The 27456-nt window shown below is 53.3% G+C and overlaps 8 non-coding genes across 8 annotated transcripts; all 8 read left to right on the forward strand.

The window, feature by feature from the left end:
* Positions 1-1154: 1154 nt before the first annotated feature.
* On the forward strand, positions 1155-1227 carry TRNAA-AGC (transfer RNA alanine (anticodon AGC)). Its single transcript has one exon. It is a non-coding gene; the product is annotated as a tRNA-Ala (tRNA).
* A 2139-nt stretch (positions 1228-3366) lies between these two features.
* On the forward strand, positions 3367-3439 carry TRNAA-AGC (transfer RNA alanine (anticodon AGC)). Its single transcript has one exon. It is a non-coding gene; the product is annotated as a tRNA-Ala (tRNA).
* Positions 3440-5591: 2152 nt separating this feature from the next.
* Positions 5592-5664, forward strand: TRNAA-AGC (transfer RNA alanine (anticodon AGC)). Its single transcript has one exon. It is a non-coding gene; the product is annotated as a tRNA-Ala (tRNA).
* A 4351-nt stretch (positions 5665-10015) lies between these two features.
* Positions 10016-10088, forward strand: TRNAA-AGC (transfer RNA alanine (anticodon AGC)). Its single transcript has one exon. It is a non-coding gene; the product is annotated as a tRNA-Ala (tRNA).
* Positions 10089-14439: 4351 nt separating this feature from the next.
* TRNAA-AGC (transfer RNA alanine (anticodon AGC)) lies at positions 14440-14512 on the forward strand. The gene has a single exon. It is a non-coding gene; the product is annotated as a tRNA-Ala (tRNA).
* Positions 14513-16651: 2139 nt separating this feature from the next.
* TRNAA-AGC (transfer RNA alanine (anticodon AGC)) lies at positions 16652-16724 on the forward strand. The gene has a single exon. It is a non-coding gene; the product is annotated as a tRNA-Ala (tRNA).
* A 4364-nt stretch (positions 16725-21088) lies between these two features.
* Positions 21089-21161, forward strand: TRNAA-AGC (transfer RNA alanine (anticodon AGC)). The gene has a single exon. It is a non-coding gene; the product is annotated as a tRNA-Ala (tRNA).
* A 2162-nt stretch (positions 21162-23323) lies between these two features.
* TRNAA-AGC (transfer RNA alanine (anticodon AGC)) lies at positions 23324-23396 on the forward strand. Its single transcript has one exon. It is a non-coding gene; the product is annotated as a tRNA-Ala (tRNA).
* The last annotated feature ends 4060 nt before the right edge of the window (positions 23397-27456 follow it).

The raw sequence follows: 27456 nt of genomic DNA on the forward strand, positions 1-27456 counted from the left end.
TCTCCTGGTGTCTAGCGGCCAGAGCAGGTTGTGGATTTCGCAAAACTGACTATATTTTACACATAGCCCAGGAGAGGACAGGGATCAGCCATAGCGCAAGCAACACACTCGAGCAAAGGGGGATTAGCTCAAGTGGCAGAGCGCTCGCTTTGCATGCGAGAGGTAGCGGGATCGATGCCCGCATTCTCCAAACGCAGCTTTCCTGGTTTCACGGGAGGCACCTTGCTTTTGTGTTTGATGTTGAAGCTTGGAACCGAGCGCCGTGAGCAACATGGGAAGCCGGAGTGCTCCTCATAACATGTGCCAAGGCATTGCCACGTTTTTGTGGTGGCATCTGTGGCTTCAGCCAAAGTCACGTAGGCAGTATTGGACAAAAGCAATCAATTAAAGAAAGCACGACCAGGCTTCCATGGCCAAGAGACAATATTCCATTAGGGGGAAAGGTGCCAGTGCCATGCTTACGCTGAGAGCTTTGGACTCGTTGAATCACCTGAATCAGGTTCAACTTCTCTTTGTGTGCGAAAGAAAGGCCTTTGGGCCCGCAAGCAAATATCGATTGGCATAGGAAAAGGCAACGTAGCAGAGGATGGTTTCGATCCATCGACCTCTGGGTTATGGGCCCAGCACGCTTCCGCTGCGCCACTCTGCTCTTGTCGCTGACCATCCTCATGGATTTCGACAAGCGAATCCCAAGTCAAGCGTGGGCGAGAGCTGGACTCTCCTAGGCCAGCTGAGCGAGGGTGGTGGCGCCTGGCCCGGCGTGGAGCATTGGTGGTTCAGTGGTAGAATTCTCGCCTGCCACGCGGGAGGCCCGGGTTCGATTCCCGGCCAATGCAATTATGGGCTCTTGGTGTTTGTAGCTCTCTCCCCCAATTTCCAGCCCCATGGAATGCCTCAAGGCACAAGGTGTTTCTTGTCGAGAATGTATTAGGCGGTGTGAGTGCTTTTTGAAACCACCTTCTCCCAATGACATCATTGAAACCCATGGGGCCATACTTCAGAAGGGGCTCAGTTGTCCAAGGTCTTGGGGGAGTGGCTCTCCTGGTGTCTAGCGGCCAGAGCAAGTTGTGGATTTAGCAAAACTGCCTATAGTTTACACATAGCCCAGGAGAGGACAGGGATCAGCCATAGCACAAGCAACAACCTCAAGCAAAGGGGGATTAGCTCAAATGGTAGAGCGCTCGCTTAGCATGCGAGAGGTAGCGGGATCGATGCCCGCATTCTCCAAATGCAGCTTTCCTGATTTGCCAGGAGACACCTTGCTTTTGTGTTTGATGTTGAAGCTTGGAACCGAGCGCCGTGAGCAACATGGGAAGCCGGAGTCCTCCTCATAACGCGTGCCAAGGCGTTGCCACGTTTTTGTGGTGGCAACTGTGGCTTCAGCCAAAGTCACGTAGGCAGTGTTGGACAAAAGCAATCTAGTAAACAAAGCACGAGCAGGCCTCCATGGCCAAGAGACAATATTTCATTAGCGCAAAAGGTGCCAGTGCCATGCTTACGCTGAGAGCTTTGGACTCGTTGAATCACCTGAATCAGGTTCAACTTCTCTTTGTGTGCGAAAGAAAGGCCTTTGGGCCCGCACGCAAGCAAATATCGATTGGCATAGGAAAGGGCAACGTAGCAGAGGATGGTTTCGATCCATTGACCTCTGGGTTATGGGCCCAGCACGCTTCCGCTGCGCCACTCTGCTCTTGTCACTGACCAACCTCAACAACCACATGTGGATGTAGTTTGCCAGCGATTCCCACGGGGAGTGGGTCCATGTGGCAAAGTCACAATGTAGACGACTAGGCGTTTCCATTGATTTTCGACCAGCGAATCCCAAGTCAAGCGTGGGCGAGAGCTGGACTCTCCTAGACCAGCTGAGCGAGGGTGGTGGCAAGTGGCCCGGCGTGGAGCATTGGTGGTTCAGTGGTAGAATTCTCGCCTGCCACGCGGGAGGCCCGGGTTCGATTCCCGGCCAATGCAATTATGGGCTCTTTGTGTTTGCAGCGCTCTCCCCCAATTTCCAGCCCCGTGGAGTGCATCAAGGCACAAGGTGTTTCTTGTCGAGAATGTACTAGGCGGTGTGAGTGCTTTTTGAAACCAGCCTTCTCCCAATTACATCATTGAAACCCATGGGGCCATACCTCTGAAGGGGCTCAGTTGTCAAAGGTCGTAGGAGGGAAAAAAAAGGGGGGTGCAAACCTTCTACGCTAGGAAAGCGGGTGGCTCTCCTGGTGTCTAGCGGCCAGAGCAGGTTGTGGATTTCGCAAAACTGACTATATTTTACACATAGCCCAGGAGAGGACAGGGATCAGCCATAGCGCAAGCAACACACTCGAGCAAAGGGGGATTAGCTCAAGTGGCAGAGCGCTCGCTTTGCATGCGAGAGGTAGCGGGATCGATGCCCGCATTCTCCAAACGCAGCTTTCCTGGTTTCACGGGAGGCACCTTGCTTTTGTGTTTGATGTTGAAGCTTGGAACCGAGCGCCGTGAGCAACATGGGAAGCCGGAGTGCTCCTCATAACATGTGCCAAGGCATTGCCACGTTTTTGTGGTGGCATCTGTGGCTTCAGCCAAAGTCACGTAGGCAGTATTGGACAAAAGCAATCAATTAAAGAAAGCACGACCAGGCTTCCATGGCCAAGAGACAATATTCCATTAGGGGGAAAGGTGCCAGTGCCATGCTTACGCTGAGAGCTTTGGACTCGTTGAATCACCTGAATCAGGTTCAACTTCTCTTTGTGTGCGAAAGAAAGGCCTTTGGGCCCGCAAGCAAATATCGATTGGCATAGGAAAAGGCAACGTAGCAGAGGATGGTTTCGATCCATCGACCTCTGGGTTATGGGCCCAGCACGCTTCCGCTGCGCCACTCTGCTCTTGTCGCTGACCATCCTCATGGATTTCGACAAGCGAATCCCAAGTCAAGCGTGGGCGAGAGCTGGACTCTCCTAGGCCAGCTGAGCGAGGGTGGTGGCGCCTGGCCCGGCGTGGAGCATTGGTGGTTCAGTGGTAGAATTCTCGCCTGCCACGCGGGAGGCCCGGGTTCGATTCCCGGCCAATGCAATTATGGGCTCTTGGTGTTTGTAGCTCTCTCCCCCAATTTCCAGCCCCATGGAATGCCTCAAGGCACAAGGTGTTTCTTGTCGAGAATGTATTAGGCGGTGTGAGTGCTTTTTGAAACCACCTTCTCCCAATGACATCATTGAAACCCATGGGGCCATACTTCAGAAGGGGCTCAGTTGTCCAAGGTCTTGGGGGAGTGGCTCTCCTGGTGTCTAGCGGCCAGAGCAAGTTGTGGATTTAGCAAAACTGCCTATAGTTTACACATAGCCCAGGAGAGGACAGGGATCAGCCATAGCACAAGCAACAACCTCAAGCAAAGGGGGATTAGCTCAAATGGTAGAGCGCTCGCTTAGCATGCGAGAGGTAGCGGGATCGATGCCCGCATTCTCCAAATGCAGCTTTCCTGATTTGCCAGGAGACACCTTGCTTTTGTGTTTGATGTTGAAGCTTGGAACCGAGCGCCGTGAGCAACATGGGAAGCCGGAGTCCTCCTCATAACGCGTGCCAAGGCGTTGCCACGTTTTTGTGGTGGCAACTGTGGCTTCAGCCAAAGTCACGTAGGCAGTGTTGGACAAAAGCAATCTAGTAAACAAAGCACGAGCAGGCCTCCATGGCCAAGAGACAATATTTCATTAGCGCAAAAGGTGCCAGTGCCATGCTTACGCTGAGAGCTTTGGACTCGTTGAATCACCTGAATCAGGTTCAACTTCTCTTTGTGTGCGAAAGAAAGGCCTTTGGGCCCGCACGCAAGCAAATATCGATTGGCATAGGAAAGGGCAACGTAGCAGAGGATGGTTTCGATCCATCGACCTCTGGGTTATGGGCCCAGCACGCTTCCGCTGCGCCACTCTGCTCTTGTCGCTGACCAACCTCAACAACCACATGTGGATGTAGTTTGCCAGCGATTCCCACGGGGAGTGGGTCCATGTGGCAAAGTCACAATGTAGACGACTAGGCGTTTCCATTGATTTTCGACCAGCGAATCCCAAGTCAAGCGTGGGCGAGAGCTGGACTCTCCTAGACCAGCTGAGCGAGGGTGGTGGCAAGTGGCCCGGCGTGGAGCATTGGTGGTTCAGTGGTAGAATTCTCGCCTGCCACGCGGGAGGCCCGGGTTCGATTCCCGGCCAATGCAATTATGGGCTCTTTGTGTTTGCAGCGCTCTCCCCCAATTTCCAGCCCCGTGGAGTGCATCAAGGCACAAGGTGTTTCTTGTCGAGAATGTACTAGGCGGTGTGAGTGCTTTTTGAAACCAGCCTTCTCCCAATTACATCATTGAAACCCATGGGGCCATACCTCTGAAGGGGCTCAGTTGTCAAAGGTCGTAGGAGGGAAAAAAAAGGGGGGTGCAAACCTTCTACGCTAGGAAAGCGGGTGGCTCTCCTGGTGTCTAGCGGCCAGAGCAGGTTGTGGATTTCGCAAAACTGACTATATTTTACACATAGCCCAGGAGAGGACAGGGATCAGCCATAGCGCAAGCAACACACTCGAGCAAAGGGGGATTAGCTCAAGTGGCAGAGCGCTCGCTTTGCATGCGAGAGGTAGCGGGATCGATGCCCGCATTCTCCAAACGCAGCTTTCCTGGTTTCACGGGAGGCACCTTGCTTTTGTGTTTGATGTTGAAGCTTGGAACCGAGCGCCGTGAGCAACATGGGAAGCCGGAGTGCTCCTCATAACATGTGCCAAGGCATTGCCACATTTTTGTGGTGGCATCTGTGGCTTCAGCCAAAGTCACGTAGGCAGTATTGGACAAAAGCAATCAATTAAAGAAAGCACGACCAGGCTTCCATGGCCAAGAGACAATATTCCATTAGGGGGAAAGATGCCAGTGCCATGCTTACGCTGAGAGCTTTGGACTCGTTGAATCACCTGAATCAGGTTCAACTTCTCTTTGTGTGCGAAAGAAAGGCCTTTGGGCCCGCAAGCAAATATCGATTGGCATAGGAAAAGGCAACGTAGCAGAGGATGGTTTCGATCCATCGACCTCTGGGTTATGGGCCCAGCACGCTTCCGCTGCGCCACTCTGCTCTTGTCGCTGGCCATCCTCATGGATTTCGACAAGCGAATCCCAAGTCAAGCGTGGGCGAGAGCTGGACTCTCCTAGGCCAGCTGAGCGAGGGTGGTGGCGCCTGGCCCGGCGTGGAGCATTGGTGGTTCAGTGGTAGAATTCTCGCCTGCCACGCGGGAGGCCCGGGTTCGATTCCCGGCCAATGCAATTATGGGCTCTTGGTGTTTGTAGCTCTCTCCCCCAATTTCCAGCCCCATGGAATGCCTCAAGGCACAAGGTGTTTCTTGTCGAGAATGTATTAGGCGGTGTGAGTGCTTTTTGAAACCACCTTCTCCCAATGACATCATTGAAACCCATGGGGCCATACTTCAGAAGGGGCTCAGTTGTCCAAGGTCTTGGGGGAGTGGCTCTCCTGGTGTCTAGCGGCCAGAGCAAGTTGTGGATTTAGCAAAACTGCCTATAGTTTACACATAGCCCAGGAGAGGACAGGGATCAGCCATAGCACAAGCAACAACCTCAAGCAACAACCTCAAGCAAAGGGGGATTAGCTCAAATGGTAGAGCGCTCGCTTAGCATGCGAGAGGTAGCGGGATCGATGCCCGCATTCTCCAAATGCAGCTTTCCTGATTTGCCAGGAGACACCTTGCTTTTGTGTTTGATGTTGAAGCTTGGAACCGAGCGCCGTGAGCAACATGGGAAGCCGGAGTCCTCCTCATAACGCGTGCCAAGGCGTTGCCACGTTTTTGTGGTGGCAACTGTGGCTTCAGCCAAAGTCACGTAGGCAGTGTTGGACAAAAGCAATCTAGTAAACAAAGCACGAGCAGGCCTCCATGGCCAAGAGACAATATTTCATTAGCGCAAAAGGTGCCAGTGCCATGCTTACGCTGAGAGCTTTGGACTCGTTGAATCACCTGAATCAGGTTCAACTTCTCTTTGTGTGCGAAAGAAAGGCCTTTGGGCCCGCACGCAAGCAAATATCGATTGGCATAGAAAAAGGCAACGTAGCAGAGGATGGTTTCGATCCATCGACCTCTGGGTTATGGGCCCAGCACGCTTCCGCTGCGCCACTCTGCTCTTGTCGCTGACCAACCTCAACAACCACATGTGGATGTAGTTTGCCAGCGATTCCCACGGGGAGTGGGTCCATGTGGCAAAGTCACAATGTAGACGACTAGGCGTTTCCATTGATTTTCGACCAGCGAATCCCAAGTCAAGCGTGGGCGAGAGCTGGACTCTCCTAGACCAGCTGAGCGAGGGTGGTGGCAAGTGGCCCGGCGTGGAGCATTGGTGGTTCAGTGGTAGAATTCTCGCCTGCCACGCGGGAGGCCCGGGTTCGATTCCCGGCCAATGCAATTATGGGCTCTTTGTGTTTGCAGCGCTCTCCCCCAATTTCCAGCCCCGTGGAGTGCATCAAGGCACAAGGTGTTTCTTGTCGAGAATGTACTAGGCGGTGTGAGTGCTTTTTGAAACCAGCCTTCTCCCAATTACATCATTGAAACCCATGGGGCCATACCTCTGAAGGGGCTCAGTTGTCAAAGGTCGTAGGAGGGAAAAAAAAGGGGGGTGCAAACCTTCTACGCTAGGAAAGCGGGTGGCTCTCCTGGTGTCTAGCGGCCAGAGCAGGTTGTGGATTTCGCAAAACTGACTATATTTTACACATAGCCCAGGAGAGGACAGGGATCAGCCATAGCGCAAGCAACACACTCGAGCAAAGGGGGATTAGCTCAAGTGGCAGAGCGCTCGCTTTGCATGCGAGAGGTAGCGGGATCGATGCCCGCATTCTCCAAACGCAGCTTTCCTGGTTTCACGGGAGGCACCTTGCTTTTGTGTTTGATGTTGAAGCTTGGAACCGAGCGCCGTGAGCAACATGGGAAGCCGGAGTGCTCCTCATAACATGTGCCAAGGCATTGCCACGTTTTTGTGGTGGCATCTGTGGCTTCAGCCAAAGTCACGTAGGCAGTATTGGACAAAAGCAATCAATTAAAGAAAGCACGACCAGGCTTCCATGGCCAAGAGACAATATTCCATTAGGGGGAAAGGTGCCAGTGCCATGCTTACGCTGAGAGCTTTGGACTCGTTGAATCACCTGAATCAGGTTCAACTTCTCTTTGTGTGCGAAAGAAAGGCCTTTGGGCCCGCAAGCAAATATCGATTGGCATAGGAAAAGGCAACGTAGCAGAGGATGGTTTCGATCCATCGACCTCTGGGTTATGGGCCCAGCACGCTTCCGCTGCGCCACTCTGCTCTTGTCGCTGGCCATCCTCATGGATTTCGACAAGCGAATCCCAAGTCAAGCGTGGGCGAGAGCTGGACTCTCCTAGGCCAGCTGAGCGAGGGTGGTGGCGCCTGGCCCGGCGTGGAGCATTGGTGGTTCAGTGGTAGAATTCTCGCCTGCCACGCGGGAGGCCCGGGTTCGATTCCCGGCCAATGCAATTATGGGCTCTTGGTGTTTGTAGCTCTCTCCCCCAATTTCCAGCCCCATGGAATGCCTCAAGGCACAAGGTGTTTCTTGTCGAGAATGTATTAGGCGGTGTGAGTGCTTTTTGAAACCACCTTCTCCCAATGACATCATTGAAACCCATGGGGCCATACTTCAGAAGGGGCTCAGTTGTCCAAGGTCTTGGGGGAGTGGCTCTCCTGGTGTCTAGCGGCCAGAGCAAGTTGTGGATTTAGCAAAACTGCCTATAGTTTACACATAGCCCAGGAGAGGACAGGGATCAGCCATAGCACAAGCAACAACCTCAAGCAAAGGGGGATTAGCTCAAATGGTAGAGTGCTCGCTTAGCATGCGAGAGGTAGCGGGATCGATGCCCGCATTCTCCAAATGCAGCTTTCCTGATTTGCCAGGAGACACCTTGCTTTTGTGTTTGATGTTGAAGCTTGGAACCGAGCGCCGTGAGCAACATGGGAAGCCGGAGTCCTCCTCATAACGCGTGCCAAGGCGTTGCCACGTTTTTGTGGTGGCAACTGTGGCTTCAGCCAAAGTCACGTAGGCAGTGTTGGACAAAAGCAATCTAGTAAACAAAGCACGAGCAGGCCTCCATGGCCAAGAGACAATATTTCATTAGCGCAAAAGGTGCCAGTGCCATGCTTACGCTGAGAGCTTTGGACTCGTTGAATCACCTGAATCAGGTTCAACTTCTCTTTGTGTGCGAAAGAAAGGCCTTTGGGCCCGCACGCAAGCAAATATCGATTGGCATAGAAAAAGGCAACGTAGCAGAGGATGGTTTCGATCCATCGACCTCTGGGTTATGGGCCCAGCACGCTTCCGCTGCGCCACTCTGCTCTTGTCGCTGACCAACCTCAACAACCACATGTGGATGTAGTTTGCCAGCGATTCCCACGGGGAGTGGGTCCATGTGGCAAAGTCACAATGTAGACGACTAGGCGTTTCCATTGATTTTCGACCAGCGAATCCCAAGTCAAGCGTGGGCGAGAGCTGGACTCTCCTAGACCAGCTGAGCGAGGGTGGTGGCAAGTGGCCCGGCGTGGAGCATTGGTGGTTCAGTGGTAGAATTCTCACCTGCCACGCGGGAGGCCCGGGTTCGATTCCCGGCCAATGCAATTATGGGCTCTTTGTGTTTGCAGCGCTCTCCCCCAATTTCCAGCCCCGTGGAGTGCATCAAGGCACAAGGTGTTTCTTGTCGAGAATGTACTAGGCGGTGTGAGTGCTTTTTGAAACCAGCCTTCTCCCAATTACATCATTGAAACCCATGGGGCCATACCTCTGAAGGGGCTCAGTTGTCAAAGGTCGTAGGAGGGAAAAAAAAGGGGGGTGCAAACCTTCTACGCTAGGAAAGCGGGTGGCTCTCCTGGTGTCTAGCGGCCAGAGCAGGTTGTGGATTTCGCAAAACTGACTATATTTTACACATAGCCCAGGAGAGGACAGGGATCAGCCATAGCGCAAGCAACACACTCGAGCAAAGGGGGATTAGCTCAAGTGGCAGAGCGCTCGCTTTGCATGCGAGAGGTAGCGGGATCGATGCCCGCATTCTCCAAACGCAGCTTTCCTGGTTTCACGGGAGGCACCTTGCTTTTGTGTTTGATGTTGAAGCTTGGAACCGAGCGCCGTGAGCAACATGGGAAGCCGGAGTGCTCCTCATAACATGTGCCAAGGCATTGCCACGTTTTTGTGGTGGCATCTGTGGCTTCAGCCAAAGTCACGTAGGCAGTATTGGACAAAAGCAATCAATTAAAGAAAGCACGACCAGGCTTCCATGGCCAAGAGACAATATTCCATTAGGGGGAAAGGTGCCAGTGCCATGCTTACGCTGAGAGCTTTGGACTCGTTGAATCACCTGAATCAGGTTCAACTTCTCTTTGTGTGCGAAAGAAAGGCCTTTGGGCCCGCAAGCAAATATCGATTGGCATAGGAAAAGGCAACGTAACAGAGGATGGTTTCGATCCATTGACCTCTGGGTTATGGGCCCAGCACGCTTCCGCTGCGCCACTCTGCTCTTGTCGCTGACCATCCTCATGGATTTCGACAAGCGAATCCCAAGTCAAGCGTGGGCGAGAGCTGGACTCTCCTAGGCCAGCTGAGCGAGGGTGGTGGCGCCTGGCCCGGCGTGGAGCATTGGTGGTTCAGTGGTAGAATTCTCGCCTGCCACGCGGGAGGCCCGGGTTCGATTCCTGGCCAATGCAATTATGGGCTCTTGGTGTTTGTAGCTCTCTCCCCCAATTTCCAGCCCCATGGAATGCCTCAAGGCACAAGGTGTTTCTTGTCGAGAATGTATTAGGCGGTGTGAGTGCTTTTTGAAACCACCTTCTCCCAATGACATCATTGAAACCCATGGGGCCATACTTCAGAAGGGGCTCAGTTGTCCAAGGTCTTGGGGGAGTGGCTCTCCTGGTGTCTAGCGGCCAGAGCAAGTTGTGGATTTAGCAAAACTGTCTATAGTTTACACATAGCCCAGGAGAGGACAGGGATCAGCCATAGCACAAGCAACAACCTCAAGCAAAGGGGGATTAGCTCAAATGGTAGAGCGCTCGCTTAGCATGCGAGAGGTAGCGGGATCGATGCCCGCATTCTCCAAATGCAGCTTTCCTGATTTGCCAGGAGACACCTTGCTTTTGTGTTTGATGTTGAAGCTTGGAACCGAGCGCCGTGAGCAACATGGGAAGCCGGAGTCCTCCTCATAACGCGTGCCAAGGCGTTGCCACGTTTTTGTGGTGGCAACTGTGGCTTCAGCCAAAGTCACGTAGGCAGTGTTGGACAAAAGCAATCTAGTAAACAAAGCACGAGCAGGCCTCCATGGCCAAGAGACAATATTTCATTAGCGCAAAAGGTGCCAGTGCCATGCTTACGCTGAGAGCTTTGGACTCGTTGAATCACCTGAATCAGGTTCAACTTCTCTTTGTGTGCGAAAGAAAGGCCTTTGGGCCCGCACGCAAGCAAATATCGATTGGCATAGAAAAAGGCAACGTAGCAGAGGATGGTTTCGATCCATCGACCTCTGGGTTATGGGCCCAGCACGCTTCCGCTGCGCCACTCTGCTCTTGTCGCTGACCAACCTCAACAACCACATGTGGATGTAGTTTGCCAGCGATTCCCACGGGGAGTGGGTCCATGTGGCAAAGTCACAATGTAGACGACTAGGCGTTTCCATTGATTTTCGACCAGCGAATCCCAAGTCAAGCGTGGGCGAGAGCTGGACTCTCCTAGACCAGCTGAGCGAGGGTGGTGGCAAGTGGCCCGGCGTGGAGCATTGGTGGTTCAGTGGTAGAATTCTCGCCTGCCACGCGGGAGGCCCGGGTTCGATTCCCGGCCAATGCAATTATGGGCTCTTTGTGTTTGCAGCGCTCTCCCCCAATTTCCAGCCCCGTGGAGTGCATCAAGGCACAAGGTGTTTCTTGTCGAGAATGTACTAGGCGGTGTGAGTGCTTTTTGAAACCAGCCTTCTCCCAATTACATCATTGAAACCCATGGGGCCATACCTCTGAAGGGGCTCAGTTGTCAAAGGTCGTAGGAGGGAAAAAAAAGGGGGGTGCAAACCTTCTACGCTAGGAAAGCGGGTGGCTCTCCTGGTGTCTAGCGGCCAGAGCAGGTTGTGGATTTCGCAAAACTGACTATATTTTACACATAGCCCAGGAGAGGACAGGGATCAGCCATAGCGCAAGCAACACACTCGAGCAAAGGGGGATTAGCTCAAGTGGCAGAGCGCTCGCTTTGCATGCGAGAGGTAGCGGGATCGATGCCCGCATTCTCCAAACGCAGCTTTCCTGGTTTCACGGGAGGCACCTTGCTTTTGTGTTTGATGTTGAAGCTTGGAACCGAGCGCCGTGAGCAACATGGGAAGCCGGAGTGCTCCTCATAACATGTGCCAAGGCATTGCCACGTTTTTGTGGTGGCATCTGTGGCTTCAGCCAAAGTCACGTAGGCAGTATTGGACAAAAGCAATCAATTAAAGAAAGCACGACCAGGCTTCCATGGCCAAGAGACAATATTCCATTAGGGGGAAAGGTGCCAGTGCCATGCTTACGCTGAGAGCTTTGGACTCGTTGAATCACCTGAATCAGGTTCAACTTCTCTTTGTGTGCGAAAGAAAGGCCTTTGGGCCCGCAAGCAAATATCGATTGGCATAGGAAAAGGCAACGTAGCAGAGGATGGTTTCGATCCATCGACCTCTGGGTTATGGGCCCAGCACGCTTCCGCTGCGCCACTCTGCTCTTGTCGCTGACCATCCTCATGGATTTCGACAAGCGAATCCCAAGTCAAGCGTGGGCGAGAGCTGGACTCTCCTAGGCCAGCTGAGCGAGGGTGGTGGCGCCTGGCCCGGCGTGGAGCATTGGTGGTTCAGTGGTAGAATTCTCGCCTGCCACGCGGGAGGCCCGGGTTCGATTCCCGGCCAATGCAATTATGGGCTCTTGGTGTTTGTAGCTCTCTCCCCCAATTTCCAGCCCCATGGAATGCCTCAAGGCACAAGGTGTTTCTTGTCGAGAATGTATTAGGCGGTGTGAGTGCTTTTTGAAACCACCTTCTCCCAATGACATCATTGAAACCCATGGGGCCATACTTCAGAAGGGGCTCAGTTGTCCAAGGTCTTGGGGGAGTGGCTCTCCTGGTGTCTAGCGGCCAGAGCAAGTTGTGGATTTAGCAAAACTGCCTATAGTTTACACATAGCCCAGGAGAGGACAGGGATCAGCCATAGCACAAGCAACAACCTCAAGCAAAGGGGGATTAGCTCAAATGGTAGAGCGCTCGCTTAGCATGCGAGAGGTAGCGGGATTGATGCCCGCATTCTCCAAATGCAGCTTTCCTGATTTGCCAGGAGACACCTTGCTTTTGTGTTTGATGTTGAAGCTTGGAACCGAGCGCCGTGAGCAACATGGGAAGCCGGAGTCCTCCTCATAACGCGTGCCAAGGCGTTGCCACGTTTTTGTGGTGGCAACTGTGGCTTCAGCCAAAGTCACGTAGGCAGTGTTGGACAAAAGCAATCTAGTAAACAAAGCACGAGCAGGCCTCCATGGCCAAGAGACAATATTTCATTAGCGCAAAAGGTGCCAGTGCCATGCTTACGCTGAGAGCTTTGGACTCGTTGAATCACCTGAATCAGGTTCAACTTCTCTTTGTGTGCGAAAGAAAGGCCTTTGGGCCCGCACGCAAGCAAATATCGATTGGCATAGGAAAGGGCAACGTAGCAGAGGATGGTTTCGATCCATTGACCTCTGGGTTATGGGCCCAGCACGCTTCCGCTGCGCCACTCTGCTCTTGTCACTGACCAACCTCAACAACCACATGTGGATGTAGTTTGCCAGCGATTCCCACGGGGAGTGGGTCCATGTGGCAAAGTCACAATGTAGACGACTAGGCGTTTCCATTGATTTTCGACCAGCGAATCCCAAGTCAAGCGTGGGCGAGAGCTGGACTCTCCTAGACCAGCTGAGCGAGGGTGGTGGCAAGTGGCCCGGCGTGGAGCATTGGTGGTTCAGTGGTAGAATTCTCGCCTGCCACGCGGGAGGCCCGGGTTCGATTCCCGGCCAATGCAATTATGGGCTCTTTGTGTTTGCAGCGCTCTCCCCCAATTTCCAGCCCCGTGGAGTGCATCAAGGCACAAGGTGTTTCTTGTCGAGAATGTACTAGGCGGTGTGAGTGCTTTTTGAAACCAGCCTTCTCCCAATTACATCATTGAAACCCATGGGGCCATACCTCTGAAGGGGCTCAGTTGTCAAAGGTCGTAGGAGGGAAAAAAAAGGGGGGTGCAAACCTTCTACGCTAGGAAAGCGGGTGGCTCTCCTGGTGTCTAGCGGCCAGAGCAGGTTGTGGATTTCGCAAAACTGACTATATTTTACACATAGCCCAGGAGAGGACAGGGATCAGCCATAGCGCAAGCAACACACTCGAGCAAAGGGGGATTAGCTCAAGTGGCAGAGCGCTCGCTTTGCATGCGAGAGGTAGCGGGATCGATGCCCGCATTCTCCAAACGCAGCTTTCCTGGTTTCACGGGAGGCACCTTGCTTTTGTGTTTGATGTTGAAGCTTGGAACCAAGCGCCGTGAGCAATATGGGAAGCCGGAGTGCTCCTCATAACATGTGCCAAGGCATTGCCACGTTTTTGTGGTGGCATCTGTGGCTTCAGCCAAAGTCACGTAGGCAGTATTGGACAAAAGCAATCAATTAAAGAAAGCACGACCAGGCTTCCATGGCCAAGAGACAATATTCCATTAGGGGGAAAGGTGCCAGTGCCATGCTTACGCTGAGAGCTTTGGACTCGTTGAATCACCTGAATCAGGTTCAACTTCTCTTTGTGTGCGAAAGAAAGGCCTTTGGGCCCGCAAGCAAATATCGATTGGCATAGGAAAAGGCAACGTAGCAGAGGATGGTTTCGATCCATCGACCTCTGGGTTATGGGCCCAGCACGCTTCCGCTGCGCCACTCTGCTCTTGTCGCTGACCATCCTCATGGATTTCGACAAGCGAATCCCAAGTCAAGCGTGGGCGAGAGCTGGACTCTCCTAGGCCAGCTGAGCGAGGGTGGTGGCGCCTGGCCCGGCGTGGAGCATTGGTGGTTCAGTGGTAGAATTCTCGCCTGCCACGCGGGAGGCCCGGGTTCGATTCCCGGCCAATGCAATTATGGGCTCTTGGTGTTTGTAGCTCTCTCCCCCAATTTCCAGCCCCATGGAATGCCTCAAGGCACAAGGTGTTTCTTGTCGAGAATGTATTAGGCGGTGTGAGTGCTTTTTGAAACCACCTTCTCCCAATGACATCATTGAAACCCATGGGGCCATACTTCAGAAGGGGCTCAGTTGTCCAAGGTCTTGGGGGAGTGGCTCTCCTGGTGTCTAGCGGCCAGAGCAAGTTGTGGATTTAGCAAAACTGCCTATAGTTTACACATAGCCCAGGAGAGGACAGGGATCAGCCATAGCACAAGCAACAACCTCAAGCAAAGGGGGATTAGCTCAAATGGTAGAGCGCTCGCTTAGCACGCGAGAGGTAGCGGGATCGATGCCCGCATTCTCCAAATGCAGCTTTCCTGATTTGCCAGGAGACACCTTGCTTTTGTGTTTGATGTTGAAGCTTGGAACCGAGCGCCGTGAGCAACATGGGAAGCCGGAGTCCTCCTCATAACGCGTGCCAAGGCGTTGCCACGTTTTTGTGGTGGCAACTGTGGCTTCAGCCAAAGTCACGTAGGCAGTGTTGGACAAAAGCAATCTAGTAAACAAAGCACGAGCAGGCCTCCATGGCCAAGAGACAATATTTCATTAGCGCAAAAGGTGCCAGTGCCATGCTTACGCTGAGAGCTTTGGACTCGTTGAATCACCTGAATCAGGTTCAACTTCTCTTTGTGTGCGAAAGAAAGGCCTTTGGGCCCGCACGCAAGCAAATATCGATTGGCATAGGAAAGGGCAACGTAGCAGAGGATGGTTTCGATCCATCGACCTCTGGGTTATGGGCCCAGCACGCTTCCGCTGCGCCACTCTGCTCTTGTCGCTGACCAACCTCAACAACCACATGTGGATGTAGTTTGCCAGCGATTCCCACGGGGAGTGGGTCCATGTGGCAAAGTCACAATGTAGACGACTAGGCGTTTCCATTGATTTTCGACCAGCGAATCCCAAGTCAAGCGTGGGCGAGAGCTGGACTCTCCTAGACCAGCTGAGCGAGGGTGGTGGCAAGTGGCCCGGCGTGGAGCATTGGTGGTTCAGTGGTAGAATTCTCACCTGCCACGCGGGAGGCCCGGGTTCGATTCCCGGCCAATGCAATTATGGGCTCTTTGTGTTTGCAGCGCTCTCCCCCAATTTCCAGCCCCGTGGAGTGCATCAAGGCACAAGGTGTTTCTTGTCGAGAATGTACTAGGCGGTGTGAGTGCTTTTTGAAACCAGCCTTCTCCCAATTACATCATTGAAACCCATGGGGCCATACCTCTGAAGGGGCTCAGTTGTCAAAGGTCGTAGGAGGGAAAAAAAAGGGGGGTGCAAACCTTCTACGCTAGGAAAGCGGGTGGCTCTCCTGGTGTCTAGCGGCCAGAGCAGGTTGTGGATTTCGCAAAACTGACTATATTTTACACATAGCCCAGGAGAGGACAGGGATCAGCCATAGCGCAAGCAACACACTCGAGCAAAGGGGGATTAGCTCAAGTGGCAGAGCGCTCGCTTTGCATGCGAGAGGTAGCGGGATCGATGCCCGCATTCTCCAAACGCAGCTTTCCTGGTTTCACGGGAGGCACCTTGCTTTTGTGTTTGATGTTGAAGCTTGGAACCGAGCGCCGTGAGCAACATGGGAAGCCGGAGTGCTCCTCATAACATGTGCCAAGGCATTGCCACATTTTTGTGGTGGCATCTGTGGCTTCAGCCAAAGTCACGTAGGCAGTATTGGACAAAAGCAATCAATTAAAGAAAGCACGACCAGGCTTCCATGGCCAAGAGACAATATTCCATTAGGGGGAAAGATGCCAGTGCCATGCTTACGCTGAGAGCTTTGGACTCGTTGAATCACCTGAATCAGGTTCAACTTCTCTTTGTGTGCGAAAGAAAGGCCTTTGGGCCCGCAAGCAAATATCGATTGGCATAGGAAAAGGCAACGTAGCAGAGGATGGTTTCGATCCATCGACCTCTGGGTTATGGGCCCAGCACGCTTCCGCTGCGCCACTCTGCTCTTGTCGCTGGCCATCCTCATGGATTTCGACAAGCGAATCCCAAGTCAAGCGTGGGCGAGAGCTGGACTCTCCTAGGCCAGCTGAGCGAGGGTGGTGGCGCCTGGCCCGGCGTGGAGCATTGGTGGTTCAGTGGTAGAATTCTCGCCTGCCACGCGGGAGGCCCGGGTTCGATTCCCGGCCAATGCAATTATGGGCTCTTGGTGTTTGTAGCTCTCTCCCCCAATTTCCAGCCCCATGGAATGCCTCAAGGCACAAGGTGTTTCTTGTCGAGAATGTATTAGGCGGTGTGAGTGCTTTTTGAAACCACCTTCTCCCAATGACATCATTGAAACCCATGGGGCCATACTTCAGAAGGGGCTCAGTTGTCCAAGGTCTTGGGGGAGTGGCTCTCCTGGTGTCTAGCGGCCAGAGCAAGTTGTGGATTTAGCAAAACTGCCTATAGTTTACACATAGCCCAGGAGAGGACAGGGATCAGCCATAGCACAAGCAACAACCTCAAGCAAAGGGGGATTAGCTCAAATGGTAGAGCGCTCGCTTAGCATGCGAGAGGTAGCGGGATCGATGCCCGCATTCTCCAAATGCAGCTTTCCTGATTTGCCAGGAGACACCTTGCTTTTGTGTTTGATGTTGAAGCTTGGAACCGAGCGCCGTGAGCAACATGGGAAGCCGGAGTCCTCCTCATAACGCGTGCCAAGGCGTTGCCACGTTTTTGTGGTGGCAACTGTGGCTTCAGCCAAAGTCACGTAGGCAGTGTTGGACAAAAGCAATCTAGTAAACAAAGCACGAGCAGGCCTCCATGGCCAAGAGACAATATTTCATTAGCGCAAAAGGTGCCAGTGCCATGCTTACGCTGAGAGCTTTGGACTCGTTGAATCACCTGAATCAGGTTCAACTTCTCTTTGTGTGCGAAAGAAAGGCCTTTGGGCCCGCACGCAAGCAAATATCGATTGGCATAGAAAAAGGCAACGTAGCAGAGGATGGTTTCGATCCATCGACCTCTGGGTTATGGGCCCAGCACGCTTCCGCTGCGCCACTCTGCTCTTGTCGCTGACCAACCTCAACAACCACATGTGGATGTAGTTTGCCAGCGATTCCCACGGGGAGTGGGTCCATGTGGCAAAGTCACAATGTAGACGACTAGGCGTTTCCATTGATTTTCGACCAGCGAATCCCAAGTCAAGCGTGGGCGAGAGCTGGACTCTCCTAGACCAGCTGAGCGAGGGTGGTGGCAAGTGGCCCGGCGTGGAGCATTGGTGGTTCAGTGGTAGAATTCTCACCTGCCACGCGGGAGGCCCGGGTTCGATTCCCGGCCAATGCAATTATGGGCTCTTTGTGTTTGCAGCGCTCTCCCCCAATTTCCAGCCCCGTGGAGTGCATCAAGGCACAAGGTGTTTCTTGTCGAGAATGTACTAGGCGGTGTGAGTGCTTTTTGAAACCAGCCTTCTCCCAATTACATCATTGAAACCCATGGGGCCATACCTCTGAAGGGGCTCAGTTGTCAAAGGTCGTAGGAGGGAAAAAAAAGGGGGGTGCAAACCTTCTACGCTAGGAAAGCGGGTGGCTCTCCTGGTGTCTAGCGGCCAGAGCAGGTTGTGGATTTCGCAAAACTGACTATATTTTACACATAGCCCAGGAGAGGACAGGGATCAGCCATAGCGCAAGCAACACACTCGAGCAAAGGGGGATTAGCTCAAGTGGCAGAGCGCTCGCTTTGCATGCGAGAGGTAGCGGGATCGATGCCCGCATTCTCCAAACGCAGCTTTCCTGGTTTCACGGGAGGCACCTTGCTTTTGTGTTTGATGTTGAAGCTTGGAACCGAGCGCCGTGAGCAACATGGGAAGCCGGAGTGCTCCTCATAACAGGTGCCAAGGCATTGCCACGTTTTTGTGGTGGCATCTGTGGCTTCAGCCAAAGTCACGTAGGCAGTATTGGACAAAAGCAATCAATTAAAGAAAGCACGACCAGGCTTCCATGGCCAAGAGACAATATTCCATTAGGGGGAAAGGTGCCAGTGCCATGCTTACGCTGAGAGCTTTGGACTCGTTGAATCACCTGAATCAGGTTCAACTTCTCTTTGTGTGCGAAAGAAAGGCCTTTGGGCCCGCAAGCAAATATCGATTGGCATAGGAAAAGGCAACGTAACAGAGGATGGTTTCGATCCATTGACCTCTGGGTTATGGGCCCAGCACGCTTCCGCTGCGCCACTCTGCTCTTGTCGCTGACCATCCTCATGGATTTCGACAAGCGAATCCCAAGTCAAGCGTGGGCGAGAGCTGGACTCTCCTAGGCCAGCTGAGCGAGGGTGGTGGCGCCTGGCCCGGCGTGGAGCATTGGTGGTTCAGTGGTAGAATTCTCGCCTGCCACGCGGGAGGCCCGGGTTCGATTCCCGGCCAATGCAATTATGGGCTCTTGGTGTTTGTAGCTCTCTCCCCCAATTTCCAGCCCCATGGAATGCCTCAAGGCACAAGGTGTTTCTTGTCGAGAATGTATTAGGCGGTGTGAGTGCTTTTTGAAACCACCTTCTCCCAATGACATCATTGAAACCCATGGGGCCATACTTCAGAAGGGGCTCAGTTGTCCAAGGTCTTGGGGGAGTGGCTCTCCTGGTGTCTAGCGGCCAGAGCAAGTTGTGGATTTAGCAAAACTGTCTATAGTTTACACATAGCCCAGGAGAGGACAGGGATCAGCCATAGCACAAGCAACAACCTCAAGCAACAACCTCAAGCAAAGGGGGATTAGCTCAAATGGTAGAGCGCTCGCTTAGCATGCGAGAGGTAGCAGGATCGATGCCCGCATTCTCCAAATGCAGCTTTCCTGATTTGCCAGGAGACACCTTGCTTTTGTGTTTGATGTTGAAGCTTGGAACCGAGCGCCGTGAGCAACATGGGAAGCCGGAGTCCTCCTCATAACGCGTGCCAAGGCGTTGCCACGTTTTTGTGGTGGCAACTGTGGCTTCAGCCAAAGTCACGTAGGCAGTGTTGGACAAAAGCAATCTAGTAAACAAAGCACGAGCAGGCCTCCATGGCCAAGAGACAATATTTCATTAGCGCAAAAGGTGCCAGTGCCATGCTTACGCTGAGAGCTTTGGACTCGTTGAATCACCTGAATCAGGTTCAACTTCTCTTTGTGTGCGAAAGAAAGGCCTTTGGGCCCGCACGCAAGCAAATATCGATTGGCATAGAAAAAGGCAACGTAGCAGAGGATGGTTTCGATCCATCGACCTCTGGGTTATGGGCCCAGCACGCTTCCGCTGCGCCACTCTGCTCTTGTCGCTGACCAACCTCAACAACCACATGTGGATGTAGTTTGCCAGCGATTCCCACGGGGAGTGGGTCCATGTGGCAAAGTCACAATGTAGACGACTAGGCGTTTCCATTGATTTTCGACCAGCGAATCCCAAGTCAAGCGTGGGCGAGAGCTGGACTCTCCTAGACCAGCTGAGCGAGGGTGGTGGCAAGTGGCCCGGCGTGGAGCATTGGTGGTTCAGTGGTAGAATTCTCGCCTGCCACGCGGGAGGTCCGGGTTCGATTCCCGGCCAATGCAATTATGGGCTCTTTGTGTTTGCAGCGCTCTCCCCCAATTTCCAGCCCCGTGGAGTGCATCAAGGCACAAGGTGTTTCTTGTCGAGAATGTACTAGGCGGTGTGAGTGCTTTTTGAAACCAGCCTTCTCCCAATTACATCATTGAAACCCATGGGGCCATACCTCTGAAGGGGCTCAGTTGTCAAAGGTCGTAGGAGGGAAAAAAAAGGGGGGTGCAAACCTTCTACGCTAGGAAAGCGGGTGGCTCTCCTGGTGTCTAGCGGCCAGAGCAGGTTGTGGATTTCGCAAAACTGACTATATTTTACACATAGCCCAGGAGAGGACAGGGATCAGCCATAGCGCAAGCAACACACTCGAGCAAAGGGGGATTAGCTCAAGTGGCAGAGCGCTCGCTTTGCATGCGAGAGGTAGCGGGATCGATGCCCGCATTCTCCAAACGCAGCTTTCCTGGTTTCACGGGAGGCACCTTGCTTTTGTGTTTGATGTTGAAGCTTGGAACCGAGCGCCGTGAGCAACATGGGAAGCCGGAGTGCTCCTCATAACATGTGCCAAGGCATTGCCACGTTTTTGTGGTGGCATCTGTGGCTTCAGCCAAAGTCACGTAGGCAGTATTGGACAAAAGCAATCAATTAAAGAAAGCACGACCAGGCTTCCATGGCCAAGAGACAATATTCCATTAGGGGGAAAGGTGCCAGTGCCATGCTTACGCTGAGAGCTTTGGACTCGTTGAATCACCTGAATCAGGTTCAACTTCTCTTTGTGTGCGAAAGAAAGGCCTTTGGGCCCGCAAGCAAATATCGATTGGCATAGGAAAAGGCAACGTAGCAGAGGATGGTTTCGATCCATCGACCTCTGGGTTATGGGCCCAGCACGCTTCCGCTGCGCCACTCTGCTCTTGTCGCTGACCATCCTCATGGATTTCGACAAGCGAATCCCAAGTCAAGCGTGGGCGAGAGCTGGACTCTCCTAGGCCAGCTGAGCGAGGGTGGTGGCGCCTGGCCCGGCGTGGAGCATTGGTGGTTCAGTGGTAGAATTCTCGCCTGCCACGCGGGAGGCCCGGGTTCGATTCCCGGCCAATGCAATTATGGGCTCTTGGTGTTTGTAGCTCTCTCCCCCAATTTCCAGCCCCATGGAATGCCTCAAGGCACAAGGTGTTTCTTGTCGAGAATGTATTAGGCAGTGTGAGTGCTTTTTGAAACCACCTTCTCCCAATGACATCATTGAAACCCATGGGGCCATACTTCAGAAGGGGCTCAGTTGTCCAAGGTCTTGGGGGAGTGGCTCTCCTGGTGTCTAGCGGCCAGAGCAAGTTGTGGATTTAGCAAAACTGCCTATAGTTTACACATAGCCCAGGAGAGGACAGGGATCAGCCATAGCACAAGCAACAACCTCAAGCAAAGGGGGATTAGCTCAAATGGTAGAGCGCTCGCTTAGCATGCGAGAGGTAGCGGGATCGATGCCCGCATTCTCCAAATGCAGCTTTCCTGATTTGCCAGGAGACACCTTGCTTTTGTGTTTGATGTTGAAGCTTGGAACCGAGCGCCGTGAGCAACATGGGAAGCCGGAGTCCTCCTCATAACGCGTGCCAAGGCGTTGCCACGTTTTTGTGGTGGCAACTGTGGCTTCAGCCAAAGTCACGTAGGCAGTGTTGGACAAAAGCAATCTAGTAAACAAAGCACGAGCAGGCCTCCATGGCCAAGAGACAATATTTCATTAGCGCAAAAGGTGCCAGTGCCATGCTTACGCTGAGAGCTTTGGACTCGTTGAATCACCTGAATCAGGTTCAACTTCTCTTTGTGTGCGAAAGAAAGGCCTTTGGGCCCGCACGCAAGCAAATATCGATTGGCATAGGAAAGGGCAACGTAGCAGAGGATGGTTTCGATCCATCGACCTCTGGGTTATGGGCCCAGCACGCTTCCGCTGCGCCACTCTGCTCTTGTCGCTGACCAACCTCAACAACCACATGTGGATGTAGTTTGCCAGCGATTCCCACGGGGAGTGGGTCCATGTGGCAAAGTCACAATGTAGACGACTAGGCGTTTCCAATGATTTTCGACCAGCGAATCCCAAGTCAAGCGTGGGCGAGAGCTGGACTCTCCTAGACCAGCTGAGCGAGGGTGGTGGCAAGCCCGGCGTGGAGCATTGGTGGTTCAGTGGTAGAATTCTTGCCTGCCACGCGGGAGGCCCGGGTTCGATTCCCGGCCAATGCAATTATGGGCTCTTTGTGTTTGCAGCGCTCTCCCCCAATTTCCAGCCCCGTGGAGTGCATCAAGGCACAAGGTGTTTCTTGTCGAGAATGTACTAGGCGGTGTGAGTGCTTTTTGAAACCAGCCTTCTCCCAATTACATCATTGAAACCCATGGGGCCATACCTCTGAAGGGGCTCAGTTGTCAAAGGTCGTAGGAGGGAAAAAAAAGGGGGGTGCAAACCTTCTACGCTAGGAAAGCGGGTGGCTCTCCTGGTGTCTAGCGGCCAGAGCAGGTTGTGGATTTCGCAAAACTGACTATATTTTACACATAGCCCAGGAGAGGACAGGGATCAGCCATAGCGCAAGCAACACACTCGAGCAAAGGGGGATTAGCTCAAGTGGCAGCGCGCTCGCTTTGCATGCGAGAGGTAGCGGGATCGATGCCCGCATTCTCCAAACGCAGCTTTCCTGGTTTCACGGGAGGCACCTTGCTTTTGTGTTTGATGTTGAAGCTTGGAACCGAGCGCCGTGAGCAACATGGGAAGCCGGAGTGCTCCTCATAACATGTGCCAAGGCATTGCCACGTTTTTGTGGTGGCATCTGTGGCTTCAGCCAAAGTCACGTAGGCAGTATTGGACAAAAGCAATCAATTAAAGAAAGCACGACCAGGCTTCCATGGCCAAGAGACAATATTCCATTAGGGGGAAAGGTGCCAGTGCCATGCTTACGCTGAGAGCTTTGGACTCGTTGAATCACCTGAATCAGGTTCAACTTCTCTTTGTGTGCGAAAGAAAGGCCTTTGGGCCCGCAAGCAAATATCGATTGGCATAGGAAAAGGCAACGTAGCAGAGGATGGTTTCGATCCATCGACCTCTGGGTTATGGGCCCAGCACGCTTCCGCTGCGCCACTCTGCTCTTGTCGCTGGCCATCCTCATGGATTTCGACAAGCGAATCCCAAGTCAAGCGTGGGCGAGAGCTGGACTCTCCTAGGCCAGCTAAACGAGGGTGGTGGCGCCTGGCCCGGCGTGGAGCATTGGTGGTTCAGTGGTAGAATTCTCGCCTGCCACGCGGGAGGCCCGGGTTCGATTCCCGGCCAATGCAATTATGGGCTCTTGGTGTTTGTAGCTCTCTCCCCCAATTTCCAGCCCCATGGAATGCCTCAAGGCACAAGGTGTTTCTTGTCGAGAATGTATTAGGCGGTGTGAGTGCTTTTTGAAACCACCTTCTCCCAATGACATCATTGAAACCCATGGGGCCATACTTCAGAAGGGGCTCAGTTGTCCAAGGTCTTGGGGGAGTGGCTCTCCTGGTGTCTAGCGGCCAGAGCAAGTTGTGGATTTAGCAAAACTGCCTATAGTTTACACATAGCCCAGGAGAGGACAGGGATCAGCCATAGCACAAGCAACAACCTCAAGCAACAACCTCAAGCAACAACCTCAAGCAAAGGGGGATTAGCTCAAATGGTAGAGCGCTCGCTTAGCATGCGAGAGGTAGCGGGATCGATGCCCGCATTCTCCAAATGCAGCTTTCCTGATTTGCCAGGAGACACCTTGCTTTTGTGTTTGATGTTGAAGCTTGGAACCGAGCGCCGTGAGCAACATGGGAAGCCGGAGTCCTCCTCATAACGCGTGCCAAGGCGTTGCCACGTTTTTGTGGTGGCAACTGTGGCTTCAGCCAAAGTCACGTAGGCAGTGTTGGACAAAAGCAATCTAGTAAACAAAGCACGAGCAGGCCTCCATGGCCAAGAGACAATATTTCATTAGCGCAAAAGGTGCCAGTGCCATGCTTACGCTGAGAGCTTTGGACTCGTTGAATCACCTGAATCAGGTTCAACTTCTCTTTGTGTGCGAAAGAAAGGCCTTTGGGCCCGCACGCAAGCAAATATCGATTGGCATAGAAAAAGGCAACGTAGCAGAGGATGGTTTCGATCCATCGACCTCTGGGTTATGGGCCCAGCACGCTTCCGCTGCGCCACTCTGCTCTTGTCGCTGACCAACCTCAACAACCACATGTGGATGTAGTTTGCCAGCGATTCCCACGGGGAGTGGGTCCATGTGGCAAAGTCACAATGTAGACGACTAGGCGTTTCCATTGATTTTCGACCAGCGAATCCCAAGTCAAGCGTGGGCGAGAGCTGGACTCTCCTAGACCAGCTGAGCGAGGGTGGTGGCAAGTGGCCCGGCGTGGAGCATTGGTGGTTCAGTGGTAGAATTCTCGCCTGCCACGCGGGAGGCCCGGGTTCGATTCCCGGCCAATGCAATTATGGGCTCTTTGTGTTTGCAGCGCTCTCCCCCAATTTCCAGCCCCGTGGAGTGCATCAAGGCACAAGGTGTTTCTTGTCGAGAATGTACTAGGCGGTGTGAGTGCTTTTTGAAACCAGCCTTCTCCCAATTACATCATTGAAACCCATGGGGCCATACCTCTGAAGGGGCTCAGTTGTCAAAGGTCGTAGGAGGGAAAAAAAAGGGGGGTGCAAACCTTCTACGCTAGGAAAGCGGGTGGCTCTCCTGGTGTCTAGCGGCCAGAGCAGGTTGTGGATTTCGCAAAACTGACTATATTTTACACATAGCCCAGGAGAGGACAGGGATCAGCCATAGCGCAAGCAACACACTTGAGCAAAGGGGGATTAGCTCAAGTGGCAGAGCGCTCGCTTTGCATGCGAGAGGTAGCGGGATCGATGCCCGCATTCTCCAAACGCAGCTTTCCTGGTTTCACGGGAGGCACCTTGCTTTTGTGTTTGATGTTGAAGCTTGGAACCGAGCGCCGTGAGCAACATGGGAAGCCGGAGTGCTCCTCATAACATGTGCCAAGGCATTGCCACGTTTTTGTGGTGGCATCTGTGGCTTCAGCCAAAGTCACGTAGGCAGTATTGGACAAAAGCAATCAATTAAAGAAAGCACGACCAGGCTTCCATGGCCAAGAGACAATATTCCATTAGGGGGAAAGGTGCCAGTGCCATGCTTACGCTGAGAGCTTTGGACTCGTTGAATCACCTGAATCAGGTTCAACTTCTCTTTGTGTGCGAAAGAAAGGCCTTTGGGCCCGCAAGCAAATATCGATTGGCATAGGAAAAGGCAACGTAGCAGAGGATGGTTTCGATCCATCGACCTCTGGGTTATGGGCCCAGCACGCTTCCGCTGCGCCACTCTGCTCTTGTCGCTGGCCATCCTCATGGATTTCGACAAGCGAATCCCAAGTCAAGCGTGGGCGAGAGCTGGACTCTCCTAGGCCAGCTGAGCGAGGGTGGTGGCGCCTGGCCCGGCGTGGAGCATTGGTGGTTCAGTGGTAGAATTCTCGCCTGCCACGCGGGAGGCCCGGGTTCGATTCCCGGCCAATGCAATTATGGGCTCTTGGTGTTTGTAGCTCTCTCCCCCAATTTCCAGCCCCATGGAATGCCTCAAGGCACAAGGTGTTTCTTGTCGAGAATGTATTAGGCGGTGTGAGTGCTTTTTGAAACCACCTTCTCCCAATGACATCATTGAAACCCATGGGGCCATACTTCAGAAGGGGCTCAGTTGTCCAAGGTCTTGGGGGAGTGGCTCTCCTGGTGTCTAGCGGCCAGAGCAAGTTGTGGATTTAGCAAAACTGCCTATAGTTTACGGAGAGGACAGGGATCAGCCATAGCACAAGCAACAACCTCAAGCAAAGGGGGATTAGCTCAAATGGTAGAGCGCTCGCTTAGCATGCGAGATGTAGCGGGATCGATGCCCGCATTCTCCAAATGCAGCTTTCCTGATTTGCCAGGAGACACCTTGCTTTTGTGTTTGATGTTGAAGCTTGGAACCGAGCGCCGTGAGCAACATGGGAAGCCGGAGTCCTCCTCATAACGCGTGCCAAGGCGTTGCCACGTTTTTGTGGTGGCAACTGTGGCTTCAGCCAAAGTCACGTAGGCAGTGTTGGACAAAAGCAATCTAGTAAACAAAGCACGAGCAGGCCTCCATGGCCAAGAGACAATATTTCATTAGCGCAAAAGGTGCCAGTGCCATGCTTACGCTGAGAGCTTTGGACTCGTTGAATCACCTGAATCAGGTTCAACTTCTCTTTGTGTGCGAAAGAAAGGCCTTTGGGCCCGCACGCAAGCAAATATCGATTGGCATAGAAAAAGGCAACGTAGCAGAGGATGGTTTCGATCCATCGACCTCTGGGTTATGGGCCCAGCACGCTTCCGCTGCGCCACTCTGCTCTTGTCGCTGACCAACCTCAACAACCACATGTGGATGTAGTTTGCCAGCGATTCCCACGGGGAGTGGGTCCATGTGGCAAAGTCACAATGTAGACGACTAGGCGTTTCCATTGATTTTCGACCAGCGAATCCCAAGTCAAGCGTGGGCGAGAGCTGGACTCTCCTAGACCAGCTGAGCGAGGGTGGTGGCAAGTGGCCCGGCGTGGAGCATTGGTGGTTCAGTGGTAGAATTCTTGCCTGCCACGCGGGAGGCCCGGGTTCGATTCCCGGCCAATGCAATTATGGGCTCTTTGTGTTTGCAGCGCTCTCCCCCAATTTCCAGCCCCGTGGAGTGCATCAAGGCACAAGGTGTTTCTTGTCGAGAATGTACTAGGCGGTGTGAGTGCTTTTTGAAACCAGCCTTCTCCCAATTACATCATTGAAACCTATGGGGCCATACCTCTGAAGGGGCTCAGTTGTCAAAGGTCGTAGGAGGGAAAAAAAAGGGGGGTGCAAACCTTCTACGCTAGGAAAGCGGGTGGCTCTCCTGGTGTCTAGCGGCCAGAGCAGGTTGTGGATTTCGCAAAACTGACTATATTTTACACATAGCCCAGGAGAGGACAGGGATCAGCCATAGCGCAAGCAACACACTCGAGCAAAGGGGGATTAGCTCAAGTGGCAGAGCGCTCGCTTTGCATGCGAGAGGTAGCGGGATCGATGCCCGCATTCTCCAAACGCAGCTTTCCTGGTTTCACAGGAGGCACCTTGCTTTTGTGTTTGATGTTGAAGCTTGGAACCGAGCGCCGTGAGCAACATGGGAAGCCGGAGTGCTCCTCATAACATGTGCCAAGGCATTGCCACGTTTTTGTGGTGGCATCTGTGGCTTCAGCCAAAGTCACGTAGGCAGTATTGGACAAAAGCAATCAATTAAAGAAAGCACGACCAGGCTTCCATGGCCAAGAGACAATATTCCATTAGGGGGAAAGGTGCCAGTGCCATGCTTACGCTGAGAGCTTTGGACTCGTTGAATCACCTGAATCAGGTTCAACTTCTCTTTGTGTGCGAAAGAAAGGCCTTTGGGCCCGCAAGCAAATATCGATTGGCATAGGAAAAGGCAACGTAGCAGAGGATGGTTTCGATCCATCGACCTCTGGGTTATGGGCCCAGCACGCTTCCGCTGCGCCACTCTGCTCTTGTCGCTGGCCATCCTCATGGATTTCGACAAGCGAATCCCAAGTCAAGCGTGGGCGAGAGCTGGACTCTCCTAGGCCAGCTGAGCGAGGGTGGTGGCGCCTGGCCCGGCGTGGAGCATTGGTGGTTCAGTGGTAGAATTCTCGCCTGCCACGCGGGAGGCCCGGGTTCGATTCCCGGCCAATGCAATTATGGGCTCTTGGTGTTTGTAGCTCTCTCCCCCAA

Source organism: Lithobates pipiens, unplaced genomic scaffold, assembly GCF_037356315.1.
Source record: "Lithobates pipiens isolate NorthernLeopardFrog02 unplaced genomic scaffold, aLitPip1_a1.2 Scaffold_18, whole genome shotgun sequence".
NCBI lineage: Eukaryota > Metazoa > Chordata > Amphibia > Anura > Ranidae > Lithobates > Lithobates pipiens.